The following is a 15,052-nucleotide window of genomic DNA, read 5'->3' on the forward strand; positions in this document are numbered from 1 at the left end:
TCTTTTAAGTATTATTTCCTCAACTGTTGCTCATACAACATGCCTCACATTTTACCTATATCAAATGCTTGCTATTTGCCTGTAGGTAAAGAACTCCCTAAGAAGTCCTGCTCTCAAAATATTTTGGTTAACTGGGGCACTGATACATTTACAGTATTCACACCTTAAGGTAATAGGTACCATAATACAACTGTGAGAGGGGAGCAGGGACAATGATCTGTGGGAGAAGGTCACAGAAGACTGCTCCTAATATGAAATGGAAGGAACCTGACATTGACAAATAGGCCACATTATGTCAGACATCTGTCAAGGAAGATACTGATCTTTGTTTTCTTGACTTTGGTACTTTGGTTTCATTAATTCATTTTAAGTTTGCATTAACATTGTATTAGCCTAATCATATTTTTGATTCTTGTTGAGTTTGAAGTACTTTTGTAATTGGTGAATTTAAAAAAAATTCAATAATTACATTTATCCCTCTATAATAGCAATTTTAGTCTATTATTCCAGCCAACTGAGTGATCTTTGGAATACTGGTTCTTATACCCACTGATTTGTGAGAGTGAGACAGGGGACTAGTTCTTCTGTTGCTTAAGTTCCAACAATAGCATTGACTTTCAAGCTATAGAGAAAAATACAGTAATTTGAGATATTTACTCACTGCTTTTTAAATAACTTAGAAATGTAAAGAGTAGAAGCAAAGTTGAGAATTACATTTTCTAAAACTGATGGTGTTTCTGCTTCACAGAGAAAGCAACATTAAATAGTGTGCCATATCCTAAAACTCTACCAAACAATTTCACAGAATTGAAGATAATAATCAATTGGTAGAATAAAAATTCAGCTTGTCAGCTAGCATATTATAGTAAGTTGTTGTTCCTTGTCACATTTTTCTACAAGACTGAAGCAATATTCTGTTTGGCATATAACTTTTAAATAGGTTTTCGGAGTGTCAATTTATCAGAAAGGTATTTACTGACCAGCTCTATGGCTTTCACTAACACCCTTTAACCCACCACCTTGATCTATTCATCTTCACAGTACTTATAGCCCTATCAAAGCATCTTTATTTGTTTACTGCTTTTCTACCCCCCCTGCCCCCAGAATAGAAGCCTCCTGAGAGCTGTTTTCTTCACACTAATATCTTGAATGGTGTCTGGCACATATTTAAAATAATGGATAATAATATTATCATTATCATTATAAACATTACTGAACAAAAATGAAAAGCTATTTTCTCTTTTTAAAGTAAAAAAATATGTCCAGGTGGAAAAATCAAGCAACCGAAGTACTAAATTGAGTTCAACCTCGATTGACCAATTTGAGCATCATTTTTGTGGTTATTAAGAGAATATCCTATTCCAGGGAAAGCAGCTTTGCAAACTGAGATATCAGGAACCATAATATTTTAGAATTTTTAAAAGATTGCCTGTGTTTTATTTTACTTGTTATAGTATGCAAAATCGGTTGGATTGACATAACTATTAGAGAAAAACTGGGAAACAAATAAAATTTAAATTTTAATCCTCATTATTCCTTTGCAGTTTAGAGTAATGAATAGAATTAGGACTTTTTTATGTGTTCACAAGAGCATATGCATCTCTGCATCTGTTTCCTTTCCTTGTATTAATCCTAGTGCAGCTATATTTATTTCTGAGGTTTGATTTCTACATAGGTGTGAAAGACTATTCAGTACCTCAAGAAGAACTCTTTTGAGATGTCTTCTGATGAAATATGACAAATTCTGTGGATCAGCAGTCTACAATTGAATTTCTGATTCAGAAATGGAGTCAAGCCAAAGCATGTTAATGTGCAAAATAGCTTTCCTGTCTCTCTCCTTCTTCCATTAGTATAGCAGTCAGCCTTTGGGCTGCATACGAATGCTACTATGTTTAAACTACTAAATATAAAAATGATTTATGGGGATTTAAAGTATCAGTACAAGGATTATTTACATTTATTATTATTTTATTTTTGCCACTAAGCTGCATTTGCTGCATGAAAAAGATTCCATTGCCAATGAAAGGGAAGTATATAGGAAGGAAGAGAAAAGGACTCTGCTTAAAGAATTTAGTAAATTAAATAGGAATTCATAGGTGGGAGAACAGCCAATATTTTAAGGTTGACATCTCTACTTCTTTGACATGAATTTCCCATTCCATCTTACCTTTCTTTTATTGTTAAGTGTACTTTACATACTTTTTATGTGCATTTTTCCCACCTACTCCCATGTTCAAACTGGGCCATTAGAAAAATAATTACTACTACGCTAAACATGAGTGGTTTGCTCCTGGACTTTGCAAGAGAGCATTGAAGCTGATGTGGCCAAAATGAACAGAAAATAAAAGAAAAAAGGAAGGGATGAGAGAAGGAAGGTAGAAAGGGAGGAAAGAAGACAGGAAAGTAGGAAGGGGGGAAATAATTAAGGAAAAAGGGAGGGAGGAGAAAATGAAGAGAAAGAGGAAAGGAGGAAACAGAGGAAGGAAAGGGAAAGAAGAAAAAGGAGAAAAAGAAAGAAGAAAGGAGCAAGTGAACAGTGATTAAAGAAGTAGATCTGCGTTTACTTTTTTCTTGAACATCCTGAAACTGGCCAGCTGACTTTCAACTTCCACCAAGTTCTGACTGAAGATAAGTTCCATTAAAGGCTTTTAATAGGGAGGTTAAATATTTTAAATAAAGCACAACACAAGTTCATCTGATGGTAGAATTTATGAAAAGGGGACTATCTTTTAATTTGGAGGAAAAAAAAGAAATGTTCATGCATACCTCTGTGTGTGTGTGTGTGTGTGTGTGTTAGCTTACTAAAAATTGCCTCCTTATTGAGTGCTTCAAATATTTAAAACAATAATTTCGAAGAAGTGTGAAAATTGAGACTGGTACAGAAGTCTCAATTCTGCAATTTAATGGAGTTATCACTTTTGTTTTCCAAGATACCCTGAGTACATCATCAAATTAAGTTCTCAAGCATCCAAACATAGTCTTTTTAACCTTTATTTTCTTCTCACATATTTCCTTAGTTCTAATTAATTAATTATGATTATCATTTAGTATTAGTGAAGTATATCTCTTGAAAAAATACTTCTGAAGTGGTCTATATATGCAAATTTCCTTAATGAGTAACTTGAAAGGCAATATTTAGTTTGTTATATTCAGGTTGTTTTGTTATAGTTTTTTTCATGGCCCGAATTACATGGATAATCATGAATATAAATAAATTATAAGAAGGTAAAGGAAATAAATACATCAAGGAAAACACTTACCTCAGTAGGAATGGAGAGTAAGCTACTGTTCACATTTTTAAAGATTTTATTTTTAAGTAATCTCTACACTCAACCTGGGGCTCAGACTTACAACCCCAAGATCAAGAGTTGTACGCTCTACCAACTGGGGGGTCAGGTGCCCCACTATTCACATTTAAAAAAATCTATTTGTTTTGAAATGTACAAAGCCACTGATGTGTTTGGGTTTCATTATCAGACTGTTTTGGGCTTTCGGGAAATCTGTTATCAATTCAATATTGTTCTAAAAAAATTAGATTTGTCAACTCTAGGATGTGATAGCATCCCTTAGAAAATAGAGATAAAGGAAGCTTGGAAATAGGATTGTATATATAAAAGTTCTGCATTGCAATTGACACCTCTAACTTTTGAGGCTTGCTGAAATAACTTTAAAAAGAGTACATTTAACACTCTCTGTAACAGCATAGGTGAAAGTTTCCTGAAGTGTTAAAGAAAACGTTGGCTAAATGTTATTCACTGATGGCTGAAGGCAGTAGCATTATGTCTGACACCTGACCCATTTCTCTCACTTCATAAACTTAAAATAAATCAACAGACAGCATGGTTCCCCTTTTTCCTACTTATTTGGAGTACATAATTGGTGAGTGTTAACTTTCTTTTGTTCTCTAGCTTCATAAGATATATGCTACAATGGTTTTAGTATGTCTACTTCTACTGTAAATTTTACTAAGCGAGTTACTTTCATAAAACCTTCCCACTTCTTCCTTTGGACACGTATCCATAGGGGACATCTCTGATCACTCTGCCATCACCAAGATAATGGTTAGATGATGCATCTCATTTTTGTTTCTTTTTCTGCTCTTAGGTATAAACTCTATTTTATAGGACTTTCTGCTAGGTTTATTTACATTTTTCATCAGAGCAAGCTTTATAAAGAAGAAAACTTCATTACCTTAAAATTTTACTCTAGTCAAAAAGTATATTTGTTCTTGAATGTCCCACGGTTTGTACTAGAGAAAAAAAAAAGTTACACTTCAGGTTAGACTTTAAACATAATGCATTATCAATGAATTTAGCCCAGAAAGAATTAGCCTTCTGGGTGCACAGCGTCTCTGTCTTGGCTTCTAGCCAGGGTTGATATTTTAGCTTTATTTTATAAGTTTCCCCAGCTGCTTTCCTAATCTGGGGAGGCAGCATCCTCTATAATCTTCTGGTTTGAACAAAGCATGCTAAATGCTTCCATGTTCTCCCTGAGTAGTTGTTACGCAGGGAACACAGAAAGTTTGATCTTTGGATTTTATTCTCAGTGGCACATTTCCCACTCAAGCAGAACGTGTAAGGGGATCATATAAACATTAGACCTACTGAGGACAAATATTTCACTGGTTCAGAAGCATTTGTTTAGCATTTTTAGGAAGTAAGGTTAGCACTGAGACTTGAACTAAGAAACTAACTTTATCTTAAATCCAATTACAGAATGGTTTTTGGGTAGGAGAAGGCAATAGGTGTAACAGTTGCGATACTCAGACAAAATAAAAAAAAATTGTCCTTTTTTTGAGGTGAATACATATATAAACATGTATATTTTATTTTGATTATCACATAAAGAAATTCCAAATTATGATTTTAAATATTTATGTATAAAATAGTTTCCATTTACTTCATTTTAATATTTAAGGAAAATCATTTAAATGGACACATTTCTTCAAGAATAACTTCAGTTGGCAGAATACAAAGTGTAATTTATATACGCTTGCACATGTATCGAAAAGAAAACAAATGTCAAAATCCTCATGAAGTTTTTGGCTTTTTAAAAAGGTTTTATTTAAATTCCAGTTAGTTGCCTTTTTTAAAAAATTAAGAATGATGCCTGAGTTTGTAAATTGCATCTATATTTTCTCTCTAAAAGAGGTGATTTTCATGTTATAGTTATTAAGTCACACATTACAATTTTTTCAAAGGAGTCTAAGCATCAATCTTAGTTATGATCAATTGTCATTAAGATACAGTAAAAAAAAGACTATTCTGCTTCATGTTCAGTTTCTAAAAATCTCTTGGCTTATCATGAGCCTTGTATCATAAGTTCTGTGTGATATTAATCATTATAAGGTAAATATTCACAGGATTTGTTACTATAAAAATGTCACAGCAGATGTTAAGTGGTATTAAATACCCATTTTTCTATTGAGATAAATGGTAAGTAGCAAATATATTTTTATTAATCACTTCTTTTTTTAAATGAATTCCAGTTAAAGGTTTAAACTGCTTAGATTTTATATTCTCTACATACATTTGCTTCATGAAAAAAAAAACGACCAACATAGCACCAACCTGGCATCTGGAAATGGCTAATTGACATATTTTTAATAGAAGAATATAAAATTACTCTTTTGGGATAAACAAAACATTTTAAATCTGTGGAGAAAGAAATAATTGCCTCCTAGTTTTGGAGAAATTCAACTAATTACAGTAACTTTTGTTTTCATTAATTTCCTTTTATGGCAAGAAACTCACAGGATTTGAACCATGCAGTTGGGGAGAAAGTGAATTACTAAAATCACTAAGAAAACACATCAATAACTTTGTATGCAATGTACTTTAAACATTTAGGATCTTTAGTTGATGAAAAATATTCTGATAGAAGACATCATAAAAGCAAAGGTGAATTTGAAAGACAAAATAAAGTATAAACTACCGAAACTTTTTCAGAGTTCTATTAGAACTCACAGTATATATAACTTATCATAACCTTATCATCACTTGAAAATACCATGATGATAACTCTGAAAAATATAGTAGCTTATTAGTCAGGACAAATTATAAAGAAAATACAGGTTTAAGGTTTCCTTTGTATTTGGCTTTCTCTAACAGAGATATTGGAAGGGATGAATAAAAGCATACTTAGTATTTCTTATTTTCCAACTTAATCTGTATATGAGGAATTTGGAGGTATTTACAGGTATAGCACAAAGCTGTTTTTGTGCTCCTGGGAATCTGTGTTTATGGCATATGACATATTATTCCAAGAATTTATTTTTCTTTCCTAATAGGACCTAGTAGAAAAGCATCTATTTCTTTAAAGGCAATTTATGTCTGTATCATACAATTTCAAACGTCTGTGACAGCTGTTTTTCTAAAGGGGACCATTAGAACAGAGCGTGCCTAGAAATCTCAGGTCCCAGAGAGAGGAGTTCCCATCTTGAGCAATTTGAATGCCATGTTATCAGTAACACTTTTCAGGGAAACATTTATAACCACACTGTTTGAATGTTGAGTTTGTAAGATGGGCAATTTCAATATGAAAGGCTAAAATTGTTATCAAGTGAGTTGTTTATTATGCAAATGTTCTGACCACAGTTTAAAATATTTCAGGTTCTATCTCTTATTTTAGGCAGGACTGTATTTTCCATTTGTAATGCAAATATAACTTCTATAAAGAGTAATGACAGGTAAGCACACACATGCTGAAAAGAGAGATTGAATGTGGTCTAAAACTAGTATCTGCTTCTACATAAATCTCACAAATAATACTTTATTGTGTTCAACTTGTTTACATAGCTAAGCAACATATATTCCTTTATTGCACACACTTCAGTTTCAGCAGAGTAAGCAATAACTTACCTAGAGAAGCAGTTCAATTTGTTTTTCTTATCTTAACTTGAATTTATCCCGAGTTAGAAAGTGAGATATCCAGTATTCAGATTCACTCGGCTCCAGGTTAACTAGAAGGAGCTTTCAGTGCAGACAATCTGCCTCAACAATATTCCGAGAGCGCTTTTTAGCTCCGATCCTAGTATCTGAACTCTTCCAGCAGAGTCTCTTTTTATTTATACACACATTGTCCTTTTCAAAACAAGCAGCCAGCTGGAATGATGCAAACCTCTGTTCAACACACCGTTAAAACGCAGCTTCCTCCTTGGACACGAGACTTACACCAGGGAGCGGACCGAGTAGGGCAGAAAGGCTATGGGAACTATTTAATCTCCGCAATACCAGCTGCTCAGGCTCGGCCGCTGCTACTGCTGCTGAGCTTCTTGTTCAGCTGTAGTCGGTCTTTCCCTCCCTCCCTCCCTCCCTCCTCTCCCATCTCCAGAAATATAAAGGCAGCCTTGCCGGATTATGATTGGCAGAAACAGCCAATTCCTTCAGCTAATCATCCTCGAGACTTTCAAGGACCTGGAGCTGTTGTGATGTCATGCAGTCAGTGGGATGTTACACATGAATACGTTCCAACAGAAGCTAATTCAGCGATCAGCTGCATTCCTCTCACACCAAGGTGATTGATTAGATGCTCTTTGAGGATTTGCATAATCTTTCATTGTACAGTTGGACTCTTTCCTATGAAACTCGGGGGTAAAATTCCACTTTGCAGCTAGGACTCTGTACCAAAAGCTTCTAGTGGGTAAAAATGAAAAGTTCAAGACAAGGTTTTCTGTGGTAAATGTGTGCCAGTCAAGCACATAAATTATGAATTCAGTAAAAGCCAACGATGAGCAATAGGAAATTTGGAGAAATATCAGTAAGCTACAGACTCCTAAAATTAATCATAATATTTTAGACCATAATAAATGGTAGAAGAAAAGGAGTGGTCCTGTGTGTGTGTGTGTGTGTGCGTGCGCGCGCGTGCGTGCGTGTTGTAGAGATTATTTCATTAGTCTAGGTAAATTACTGGATTGTTATGGAAAGGTTCTTTTCTATTCCCAGCGTGAACAAAAAATCATTGTCTCCATGTCTCATTTTTCTACTTGGCAATATAAGGTGAAGATTACTTGCTCTTTGTTCTAAATCATTATTTACTCACAAACATAAATTACATTTATTTGCTTTATGTAAAGTTTTTTGAACTTCATTCAAATATACACATGATAAAAGTGAAGTGCTTTAGAATGTATTTCTTCATTTCGGGCTGCATGATTCCCAGGGTTCTTCTTGCTTTGGCATATTCTTTAGTTTCCACCATTTTAGTTAGTGGAATAAGATGTGCTGATGACAATTCAACACAAACCCCTTACAGGTTAGAGAACAGAGCTACAAACTTTTCTCAAACCCAAAGAGCCCTTCTTGTATAAGTGTGTCTTTAATTATAAAGAGTTCTACTTGAATTACTGGGACAGTATGATTGACCCTTTCTGTATGTTGCAGGTTGGTGGCTGGGAGGGGGGCTGTCCCTCAAAATACAGCATTTATTGATGATGTGGTCTTTTGGATAAATGATATTAATGTGCCCAGTGCTCTTCATGTTATTATCCTGCATAAGGTTTTGAGAGTCAGGTAGATAGAAGACATATGCTAGATAGAAGATAGAAAAAAAATTCCACCAAATTTAAAGAATATCTACCAGTTATTTTGTAACTTACAAAGACCATCACTAGGTAGATCATAGATCATGTGTCAGTAATTTTTTCAGGTGCACAGACTAAAAGTATAATAAAGGAAACATTTATATTTTAAAATTCCTCAAGGAGGAGTCCAGGAACTACTTACTACCTTTTAAGAGTCTTCCGAATGCACAGATGCATTGGAAGATCAAATCAGAATTTCCATAGTGATACCCATCAAAATTCAAAATGGACAAATTGCAGTTAAATATTTCAATGATGTCTTAATAAAACAATTATTATTAGAACAGCATCATGCCAAACGCTAACTGCTGAGAAACAAAATAAAATAAATTAAAAAGCTAATTGAAGATTTTCCATTTTATGTAGCTTCTCATACTAAAAATGCCTATTTATTTTAGTCATCATTCTTATTTTAGCTATACAACAATGAAAAGAAAAACTTCTTTAAATACTTAAGTTCTTTATCCTAGTAATATATATCTACTTCATAACTCAATAAAGAATGCTACCTCATCAGAGTAATTTCAGTTATTGCAACTAAATGACAACACCGTGATTCTGATCATAAAACCATGGCATTACAACGTGGAATGGGATTTATATCCTCAGCACTGGTGATAACCATAGTTGGTGTTTGATTACAAGTGCAACTTATTGATCAGTTTTTCCCCGATATTATTCCTTAAACAATGTTTGTAGCTAAAGAAACATACGTTATTATTTGGAGTGAGTAGAATAATAAAGTGAAAGCACTTTGACAATGTAAAAGCATTATATATAATATTAATGGTAGATATTCTTAACATAAAATTTTAACATAAAATACTTTAAATATCTGGTAAAAACAAAAACATCTGAGAGTCTGATTTCCAATACACAGTAGGAAAAGAAAAAAATATACTTTTTCTCATAATTTATTCAGAAATAAAATAATTCTTAGGGGCAGAGGGACCCATCAGATGTACACATGTATAAATGATGGAAACCAACCACAAATTGCTTTCTTTCCTACTCCTAGAGAAAGTTGGAAAAATTCACACTGCCCATATTAAACAATAAAAATAAAACAATCCCAAAAGTACCCTGAATAGTTTGTTCATAATTTCCTTTATGTACTTTCTTTTCTAATGATTGAAAAACACTTATTTATGAAATTATTAACTTTTCTGATTTCCTAATCTAGTATGTTGGGGAAATGAAGCAAATGATCTTGAGTATTTCCAGGAGGGAATGTAATAAGCAAGAGACGATAGGGAAGAATTATTTTCTCAAAGTGATTTTTAATCACTTTACCTGTGTTCACAATTTATAGACCTTGCACATAAGTCAGATGTAGCATCTTTACAGTTGGCTTGAAATGATATACATTATGCAAAGCATTTGTGCAAATGCTCATAGTTGAATTCTATTATTTTTCTTTTGACACTCCATGAAGTGCAATATAATTTGTCCTCTGTATTAAGACATAGGCCCAGATATATACTAATCATACGTGATCCTTATTAAACTGAGTTAAGTTTATTGAACTAATACATTTTTGGTGTGCCCCATATTTTTTATTCAATTGTTATCAAAGCCTCTTTTTTTCAACTGACTTTCTTTGAAAGTTCAAAAAAGTGTGTCATATTTATGGTTTTGAAATTTTAAAAATGAAAAATTTCAAAACTATTCTCTAATACACACTTAAAATGTACATAAAGCATGTAAGGTATATATCAGTGCCTATTTATTCAATAGAAGAAACAAAACAGAATCAAGCATGTTTATTAAAAAAGGAAACTCATGTTTTGGTTTTACATGTCAATTGATTTTCACAGTCAAAGCCAGAGGGTAATTTTTTCCACTAATAAAAATATTATAAGGTCAGAAATATTCAGCAAATTTAACAATTTCTAAAATTCCTATTTATTATTTACTTTCTTATTAACTCTTTTTGTTGTTACTAAAAGCAAGTTTTAAATCCATCCAAAATAAACAGAAATTTGCAAAGAAGATGCTAAAGAAATATTTCCAAGTACCTTGTAACTCCTATTTTAAAAAAAAACAACCCTTCACATGCATGTATATATTATAAACAGAAGATATAGTTTTAAATATTCATTTTTATTTTTCCTTTTATTTTTCCCCTCCTTAATTTTGCAAAAATTAGAATTTTGAATAATTACAAGTAATTTAATTTACAATTTAAATTACTGAAGTTTACGCATGCAGGATTCTATTACTACTGTACCACTTTCTGTCCCCTTTTCTTTCTTTCTTTTCTTTTTTTATCACAAGCTACTTTCTAGTTGTCCCAGCTAACACAAAAAGGCCCTTACTAACTCCTTTTTAAAGGAAAAAACATGAAGAGAAGAAACTGCTGTGTTCAAAGTTTATGCCTTCAGGGGAAAAAGCCTCTAATTGAGCTATGAGTGACTAATACAAAAACTTTTTTTGTTTTGTTTTGCTTTGTTTTTTTTTTAAGAAAAAAAAAAAAACCTGCAAGTAACTACTCAGATAAGAACTCCTGTGAGAGAGAAGGAGCAGAAAGTCAGCTTTGCTCCATAGAAATCATATACATGGTGAAAAAAAGTAATGTCATATAGCATTACTTATGTAACAAGAAACTCCAGACACAGACTTAAATTTTATCTTATTATACACCCGGATCTCTTGTTAGCAAGCTATTGAGTGGAAAAAAATGGTAACTGCAGGTTGGAAGAAAGAATCTTCCTGCCAGTTATCACTGTAGTGCATTGTTTTAGCAAAAGAGAAATCAACATGTTAATGCTTCAAATAGATCCTTTGAAGATGCAAAGCTTGATAGGCCAAGTGAGGGAAAAAAACAGTCTCAATAGTCCAAGTCCAGTTTGGCTGACAACTGCCTAAAGGAACATGATTTTTAATAAATAGCAGATGTTGGCCAAAACATCACTGAATCACAAAAATCTTTGTTGTGTAATGAAAGGATAACACACAAGTGAAACTCTGGGTGAGGTGAGAGAAGACAGTAGAAATTAAATTTCCGATTATTCCATGATCTGATCGCTGCTATGATATTTTCAGTGAATTTCTCTTTTTGAGGCTACACAACGATGGTTAGAGTTTATAAAGTACATTAATTAGGCCATAACTCCAGTGGGAGTCTCTTATCAGAGGAGAATCCTTAAATACCACAAGGTGCTTCAGTATAAACGAGATATCTACAATAGGCAGTTTCACTTTATTTCTTCATCTCTTTTTCTTTGCATTGTAACGTGTTTGCCAAAATTTCATTACGGTTTAATGATAAGTTCCTTTTGAGTTAGACCTTACAAATCAAGTCATTTTATGTCTTCTAATTTGAAATCCCAAATGTTCAAAGTGAGAAACATACTTGCGGACCACAATGCTAGCATCGTGATGATAAATTTGTAAAAACCCTTTCAGTCATATAGGGTATTTTGTTTCCTCTGTTAGCACATTCCTTTTATCTCAGGTATCCCACTGTCATTTGTTTTCTGTCTGCTCTAGTCCTTTGGGGAAAGTCATCTCATGTATGAGTTACTTCTACTAAGGCTCTGATCAGCATGGGAAATCTTAATGTTTCACCAAGCCTTTGTAAATCAGTTTCTGTCCTGTTAACTCACTTTAAATTATCATCACTCTGGGATAATTCACTGTATGCTCCTCCTCTTTCTCCTCTTTGGTTTCAGTATAGTGATGTTTTTGAGGGCGGTGGTGTTGAGAGAGTTAGTTGTGTGCAATGGTATAAGAACATGATGTTTGAAAGCTAGCCAGCAATGTTTGAAAGTATCCTTTATCCTTGAGAAGCGATACAAGTAAACTTACGAGTTATAATATCCCGAGTCAGGCTGTACTCCATAACCTGTAAGCCCAGCAGTGTCTTCTATAACCATCTAGTGGTTAGGTATACAACTTTGTATTGCCACCAGTATCTGTCTTAGAGACACACACTATTTTTTTTTATTGAAGTATAGTCGACACACAATGTTACATTAGTTTTAGGTGTACAATATAGTGATTTGACAACTGTATATGTTTGTTATGCTATGCTCACCACAAGACACACACTAATTTTGCATCCTAATTATAATCTTAGCAATAAAATCTTTGTTTTTGGGAAACAGAGACCGTATTTTTTTTTCTTTTGAGACATATCCTCAATACTTGGATCAGTGCCATGGCACAGAGTATATATTTGCACTTAAAAAAAAACAAACTTATGAATAAATGAATGAACGAATGAATGAATGGTGGCAACTCAGAGCTCGGAACTGGGGAAAGGGGAGCACTAAGACTTTGCATACAAATATATTTCCAACGCAACCATCGCACCAGTTCTATATTCCACAAATTATAGAAGCAACAACTAATTTCAAAACAAAGATGCAAAGATGCATTATAAAGCAATTTCTCATGGATTAAAAAAACCCAGATTAGCTTTCTGTTTTAGAACCCATGTCATTGAAATCTCCCTAATTTTACTCATGAATAAAATTATTTTAGTAAGAATAAAGTCTTCTTTAAATGTTTATGTTATATACATTTAATTTAATTTGTACTTATAGAATCAAAAGAATGACATTGTCATTTCTAAATGCTCCATCATATAATATGATTCATCTATCTTCTATATTATAATACATATCGTATTACTTTAGGGCTTTAATTGAAGTTTTCCCTTTCTGAATAGGAGTTATCATACATAAAATGATTATAAATTAACTGGGAATAGATGCAATACTCTGAACACAGAAATATGTTACTAAAAGAACAAAACAAATACTTGAATATAATATAAACAGAATGAAATAAAATGAGTTACATAACAAATTAAGTAAAATAATACTGTAAGCACACTTCATAATAAAAAAATGATAAATTTATTTGCCAGCTCAGCTGTTTATATCTTTCAGAGGATAAGGAAGAGCTCAGCAATTAAATCAAGATGGGAAAAGAAGCATGTGATGACGACAGAAGTGTATCAAAGAATATACTTATCACCCTGCTAAAATCTTCAATATTTTAGGTTCCCATAGAGGGCAACATTGTATAAAAGATGGTGAACCAGGAATCTGCCAATTCATCTCTGTTGATGTGCTTTAAAGAAAACTGCTGTTACTATAAATTTGATGCTGTAATTCCCCTCAAACTCTGACTAATATAAAAATGATGCACGCGAAAACAGAGCAGAGACTCATCAAAAGCAAAGAAAATTCATTTGGTATCCTACTTACTGGTAGATTACTTGAGTGAATAATCTCCAGTTTCACCTATAAGTGGACTCCATCCCTGAATCTAGGTAGTAGATTGCAATCTATCATATAGTCATTTAGTCTAGTAGAAATATTAATGAAATAGTGCCTTCCTCAATGCCTGGGAAAGAAAGGTAAACTACAAATAAGGTGAAAGCCATGTCTATATTTCAAATCAAGCATCACTGAATCACAAAAATCTCTGTTGTGTAGCCTAAGGGTAGCACATAAGTGAGACCCCAGCTGAGGTGGGAGAGGACAGTGGAAACTAATCAGGGATACAACCATAGTGTAGGGATGTGGGGTGGAGAATGCAAAGTTATGCTTAGCTATGGTTGCTTTGCCATAAGTCCCTTCCCGTCAGAGATACTAAACAAAATTACAACTTGAAGCATTTACCTTCAAATGACTTTTATAGTAACTGCTAATTTGTATTGAGCTTATACTGAAAGCAGTGAAGGAGACATGATCTTATTTTAAGTATCCAATTATTTATAGATTTTAATACACGTGGTGATATGGAGTACATGGAATTATGGGGCATGCTCTGGTGGTCTATCAGCTATGACTCATATACAATTCTGAAAGAGAGATGGCTTTCTATGTTCCCCTTGTTAAGGGATGTCCTTTCCAAGATTATTTTGATGATATCATATCAGAAGTACTTTAAGGCTAACATAAATGAATTAAAATGAATAAGATGATAAGTCATATTTCTAGCTCCTTAGTCATAAGAAACAGAAAACTAGACTTTTTATTTAGGATATCTCTTTGTACATAAAGGTCAAATCAGAGTAGAATGAATTGTTTAGTTCAAGTTGTCATGCTAATCTTTAAAATAAAGTTTATTACTTATTAAGCACAACTTTTCAGGTCTAAATAATTTAATATTCCCCAGTCAGCCAAACTAGGGGGTATGTGTGTGTGTTTGCAATTAAGCAAAAACTTGTGCCAGATTTCTAACAGTCTGGCTTATATCCCTATTTCATATTTCCAGATTACCTTGGAAGAAGTTTTTCCTCCAGCATTAATCACTATCTGGCCTGGCCCTTCTCTCTTTACTGTTATGGTGATGTATGGAAGGAGGCTATTTGTTAAACTTGATATTCCCAGTCGCTGCTGTCAGCAGAAGCTTGTTTCAATATGCCTGCTTATATAATACATTCAATACCAAAATTATGTTATCTTCAAATAATTTTTAAAAAGTACTTCAGAACAAAAGATTTTCTCAGAT

At 33.2% G+C, this 15,052-nt stretch overlaps 1 protein-coding gene across 2 annotated transcripts in view; it reads right to left on the minus strand.

Annotated features, from left to right (window-relative positions):
- The window catches only part of LOC112826011 (bifunctional heparan sulfate N-deacetylase/N-sulfotransferase 4), a 403,078-nt gene that overhangs the window by 295,865 nt on the left and 92,161 nt on the right, over positions 1 to 15,052 (minus strand). Inside the window, exons 1-2 of one of the 2 annotated variants that reach the window (XM_073891207.1) lie at positions 6,861 to 6,971; positions 4,192 to 4,249 (exon numbers count right to left, since the gene is read on the minus strand). The exons of the other annotated variant lie outside the window; for it this stretch is intronic. The gene's annotated coding sequence lies outside the window, so the exon portion shown is untranslated. Of the gene's footprint in view, positions 1 to 4,191; positions 4,250 to 6,860; positions 6,972 to 15,052 lie in introns of those variants that run through there. 2 annotated transcript variants of the gene reach the window in all.

Source organism: Callorhinus ursinus, unplaced genomic scaffold (assembly GCF_003265705.2).
Source record: "Callorhinus ursinus isolate GAN/ISIS: 27379988/994484 unplaced genomic scaffold, GSC_fseal_2.0 scaffold4, whole genome shotgun sequence".
Lineage (NCBI taxonomy): Eukaryota > Metazoa > Chordata > Mammalia > Carnivora > Otariidae > Callorhinus > Callorhinus ursinus.